The sequence below is a fragment of the Octopus bimaculoides genome, chromosome 9, assembly GCF_001194135.2.
Source record: "Octopus bimaculoides isolate UCB-OBI-ISO-001 chromosome 9, ASM119413v2, whole genome shotgun sequence".
In the NCBI taxonomy this organism is placed as follows: domain Eukaryota; kingdom Metazoa; phylum Mollusca; class Cephalopoda; order Octopoda; family Octopodidae; genus Octopus; species Octopus bimaculoides.
This window is the reverse complement of record NC_068989.1, coordinates 9199055-9204876: the sequence shown is the minus strand read 5'-3', so window position 1 is coordinate 9204876 and position 5822 is coordinate 9199055. Positions and strand designations below refer to the sequence as shown.

General features: G+C 35.2%; 1 long non-coding RNA gene across 1 annotated transcript in view; it reads left to right on the top strand.

Annotated features, from left to right (window-relative positions):
• The first annotated feature begins 4325 nt into the window (after positions 1-4325).
• The window catches only part of LOC128248693 (uncharacterized), a 69226-nt gene continuing 67729 nt past the window's right edge, over positions 4326-5822 (top strand). The window contains exon 1 of the long non-coding RNA XR_008264852.1: positions 4326-4419. This is a non-coding gene — a long non-coding RNA (uncharacterized LOC128248693). The remainder of the gene's footprint in view (positions 4420-5822) is intronic.

Sequence of the window (5822 nt, the reverse complement as noted above, 5' to 3'; positions counted from 1 at the left end):
GAATTAAACCATATTACCACTCGCTTCGCCATCACTGCCACCCCCGCCCCCCAAAGCTCCCCCTTCCCCACACCACCACTAACAGTTGCCCTACTATCACCACCACAAGCAGTATTGACATCACAAACTCCACCACCACCACCAACAACAACAACAACAACAACACCCTCACCAAAAATACAATCACCCCCAGCTTAGGTACAAACTGCATAGTGGTGGAGGTGGTGGTGGTGGTAATGACATAATGCAGATGGATGGGCAGTCAGCTTACAGAGGCAAAAAATGTTGATGTTGTTGGTGGTGGTGATGGTGGTGGCGGCGGCGGTGGTGGTAGTGGTAGTGGCGTTGGTGTTGGTGGTAGTACAGATTATGTAATTAAGAAGTTTGCATTGCAACCACACTTCTGAATTTCATATCAGCGTGTGGCACCTTGAGCGAGTTTTTTTGTTTTTTTCTCAGTGGTGCTCCAGCATGATCACAGCTGCATGGCTGAAACAAATAAAAGAATAAAAAAATTCAGCCTTACACTAACCAATACCTTGTGATTGAAATTTTCCCCCAGGGTCAATAGAATAATTATCCACTTAACCCCTTGGTATTCACATTATTCTGTCAGATGTAATGCGTTTTTTTCCTTCATTGTTCTGAATTAATCCTGCATTATCTTTTAGCTTTGAGATTTTGATGAGGTAACTCTTAATTTTTAAAATAATATTGTATGGTTAGTGTGAGAGGTCAAATCTGAGCAGTTTGAACATTAAAATATATAAGAGAGAAACAATTCTTAATCCATTTGATACCAACCTGCCTAAAACCACCTCTGGCTCTATAGTACAAATGCATTGTTTTCAAAAGTTTTGAATTAAAATCTTCCACCAAACCTTAGTCACAATTTATGTTCCTAACACCAGCTTAATGATAACGAAGTTATTTTATTAAATTCTTTGTTATATTTAAAATTAATTGAAAGAAATGTAAAGCATCTCAATAGAAATATGGTAACGAAAGGGTTAAAATATATAATAGAGAAACAATTCTTAACCCTTTTGATACCAACCCGCCTAAAACAACCTCTGGCACGGCACTGAGTACAAATGTTTTGTTTTCATAAGTTTTGAATTAAAATCTTCCACCAAACCTTAGTCACAATCTATGTTCCTAACACTAGCTTAATTGATTGCTAAGTTATTTTACTAAATTCTTTGTTATATTTAAAATTAATTGAAAAAAACACAAAGCATCTCAACAGAAATATGGTAACAAAAGGGTAGAATAATTTTACCGGATATAGCCAGTTTAAATACAAAACGCTTAAACACTGGTTTCAATATAAACAACTATATACCCTCATCTCAAAAACAAAGAAAAATAGTATTAAAAAATCATGGTTTTCTCTCTATATTAGAACAGAAACTTTTATCATCAGCTTCTTCCAATTTTACTTGGAAAGCGAAACGTTTTCTTCCAAGGAATTTGTTGAAAGGTAATTAAGAGTATATGGGTATGACCTTAGTGATGGGGTATGTGTTTATAACCCCAGGCCCTTAATCTTCCATAGTCAGAGTAATCCTGGATCCATGAGGCCTCCCGATTGGCCCTGAGTTCAAATTCTGCTGAGGTTGACTTTGCCTTTCATCCTTTTGGGTCCATAAATTATGCATGCCATCAAAATGACACTGGGGTAAGATATACGAAGCCCATTATACCCATCATGACTACCCATCTGATAAGGGTACACTAGGCACATGCATCACAAGCATATGTACATGACATGGTGATCTCATATCAAGATAAACAGTGCATGACCTGGTAGGTAGGGGCTCAGTTAGAATTTTCATCAGGTTGAGTAGCCCATCCTTCTCAAAAGGTCCCTGAATAAGGCTTGTTTAACTTTCCAGAAATGAATTATCCAAACCCCAAAGAATTATTCTCAGCACATGGCTATGATGCTCCCCCACTACTTCTGCTCATGATCAGAGATGCACATATCGTCAGCCACCAAGGGACATGCTCAACTGATTAAGGTCAAACAACTGACAAGCAAATCTGTGGTATTAAGCAGAATATTTGCTGTAGCCCATCTTTTATACCAAGACAAAACAATGTACATGATAACACTTCCAATCGATTAAGATCAGAAGCCATGAGAGCCACTGCCTGGTACCGCATCAGGGCATTATTATTTTCATTTTGGGGCCAATAAAATGAGTACCAGTTGAGCACTGGAGGTCAATGTAACTGACTTACGTCCTTTCCCAAAATAGTTGGCCTTGAGTTAAAATTTTAAACCATCATCATCATCATCATTATTAGTAGTAGTAGTAGTAGCAGCAGCAGCAGTAATGATAGAGCAGCACATGCCATCAAAGTGACACTGGGGTACAAACGTATGAAGTCCAATATACTTGAGTGAGGATCCTTGTAATGTTTGCTCTGCAGTGATTTTATAAACACTCCCTTTGTTACTCTTTCTGCCAGATGTGAAGTGAACTAACAATGATTGATCTGTCAGAAACCTGTAACGATTAACACTACTGTTCACACATTACACTGTAAAATAAACAAATAAATAAAGAAAGAAAGAAAGAACATTAAAATAAACATTATCACCTCTTCTGCCACTAATACCACTAACATTATCATTATGACTATAATTAGCCACTTCCATCATCACCAATTCTATCAATACCTATTAGTAACACATTCACCATTATTCTCACATTAACTCTCATCTCTTCAACACCTCTTCATTGCAGATGCATCACATATAGATTTCTGTCCTGATTAGTATTGATCTGCACGTCACTCTGTTTATTTTCCTTTGATTGACTGATATTCCAGTCTTGACAGTTCCATCGTTTTCCCTGGTATATTCTATCCAGATCTACGTTATCCGGTGTGGAGATGTAATGGCCCAGTAGTTAGGGCAGCAGGCTCACGGTTGTAGGATCGCAGTTTCAATTCCCTGACTGGGAATTGTGAAAACACCTAAAGCTCCATGAGGATCCAGCAGGGGGTGGTAACGAACCCTGCTGTACTCTTTCACCACAACTCTTTCTTCCTGTTTCTGTTGTACCTGTATTTCCACCCCACCACACCATACCACATCACACCAACCCACACCAAGAAAATTGTGGATTCAGTGGTCAAGCATGGTGGCTGGTCGGAAAAACAATGGTTTGACAGGAGAGGTACATACTTACATCTATATGTATATATACATGCATATATGGGTACAGGACAAAAAAAAAACGTTAAACACAATGAGAAACAAAAACAGAAAAACGGAAACATAAAAAACGAACTTTTTTCGAACAGCGGAAAAAACCCCAGAGAAACGAGACAGGCAACATAAAGAATATACCCCTTCGTCAGTTGTTCCTGTCTCATCTACTCCGTGTTTCGAAGGCAAGGACAATACGCGACTTCGTCGAAACAGTCCTTCCCGCAAAGCAAGTTGAATAAAATCTTGGATTTTTTGCGGAGGGTGAAAGTTTTAACAAGAACAAGACAGTAAAAACAAACGGTGAGGGCTGTTGAGCCAAGATGATGGAAAAATTATTATGAACGCTAGGTAGACGAGCCATGAGGAGACAGGAAAGACACGTCTTTTCTTTAGGAAGGAAGTGGACAGAAAGAACGAACGACATGCATCCTTTTCCAAGTAAGTTATATACATATATATATATATGTGTGTGTGTGTGTGTGTGTGTGTGTGTGTGTACAGGGTTAAAAAAATAACTTCAAAAGCGAACAATTCAAACTTTTTGAGACGTCCAAAAAGAGAGAAAGAATGATTTCTAATAAAGATTCATCACATTCATAAAAAAACAGCCAGAGCAAGTAATAAGAATATGAAAATAATAGTTCAAAAACTTCGTTATAGGCATAAAAATAACGATATTTTTCAACAACTTATACACATATATATATATATATAATTTAGAGAAGAACCACCAATATACAATTCAAACAATCACTATCAAGAAAAACGTACTCTACAAAATACTAATTTAAAATCCATAAAAATCTATAAAATACTAGACTAAAAATTTAATTCAACTTAGTAAATTGGTAAAATAGAAGGTAAATGTAGCATTATTTACGTACTTTAGATACCTCTTACATTTATTAGTTCTAATTATTTTGACTTTATTAATAATAATTAAAATTTTAATCTTCCAGTAAATAGCATACTACACGTTAGTTTCCCTATTCTATAACACATTTCGTCATTTTATTCATTATAATACGTTCTTCTTTCTTCTTCCCATGACACCATATTGTCACGTGATTTATATATTATAAATTCTACGCAGTAAGGACGGACGCCATATTGTCACGTGACATACTTCGTATAAATTCTACGCTTTAAGGTTAAAATTAGAGTTCCCAAGAGATCGTCGATGAGATAAGTCGGTCCGTATACTTTACTGATATTGTTAAACGTTCGAATTTATTTACTTAATAACACTATCTTTTTATACGTATTTCTGTTCATAAAGATGTCTACCATTAGTCCACAGATGTTATTTTAGATGAACCATGGGATCTTTAGGGTTTGACGGCCAACATTTTTTTATGTAGTGTTTTTGGTACCGAAACACTTTCAAACTTCGTATACTTGTATATTTTGTGGTATAGAACAGATAAAAAATTTTGTATCTGAAGTTATTTCACGTTAAAAATTGTCTTATTTCGATAATTTCAACTAATCACTGACGTCTATTCAGTTGAATATAGTTAGTGCTGTGTGACGGTGTATATGGTATTAATCCCCGTTAGTTCTGACATTTCCGATTAACTAGACTGTTCGTAAACAAAGGGGAAAAAGCCATCAAAATACTTGAATATTGCCTGCACTTGTTATTGGAGCTGGCAGAATCATTGATGCACATCCACCAAGTGCTTCATTTCCTAGAAATAGCAGCCAAATCTTCTTCAAATCAAACTCTAGTTTAAGGTTAGTTTTAGGATTACGGTTAGGGTTATGATTATTTTTGCCATAACCTTAACCCTAACCCTAACACTAACTCTAAAACCCGAACCCTAAACCCTTACTAGGGAATAATGATATAATTAAACAGGGAATAACACACTTGACACCGAACAGTACTAACTGTATTCAGCTGAATAGACGTCAGTGATTGGTTGAAATTACAGAAATACGACAACTTTAACATGAAATAACTTGCGATGTCCAATTTTTTGTTAAGAAGGCTAAGAGAAAAAGTTGTTTTGTATGACACATTCTACCAGTGTCCCAAGTTTGAAAGTGTTTCGTTAGGAAAACAAGTGTTGGCCGTCAAATCATAAAGATCCGAACCATGCCTTTAACTTGAATGATTAGTATTAAGTGTTTACATTTCATTTATTGTACTAACGAGAGCTTTCCTACATGTACTAATATTTTTATTATTTATTTAGTAAGATACGTTATTTGAATTCTTATTTTTTTCCAGAGACCTGATGAGTGACTGTATTTTGAGTAGAATATAATCTTGATCAATTTATTGTGAATTGTACTGTTTTTTTTCTGCTATAATGTGGCAACGAAACGCGCACAGTCAACACTTTACCTTCTATTTTATCAATTTACTAAGTTGAATTAAATTTTTAGTCTAGTATTTTACTGATTTTTATGGATTTTATACTTTTCTATTAGATTTTATAGATTTTAAAATTAGTATTTTGTAGAGAACGTTTTTCTTGGTGATTTGTCTCTTTCATTGTTTGAATTGTATAATGGGGGTTCTTTTTTAAATTGTATTTATATATTATTTATTATAAAATTCAATTTGGTATTACTAAATTGAATATTC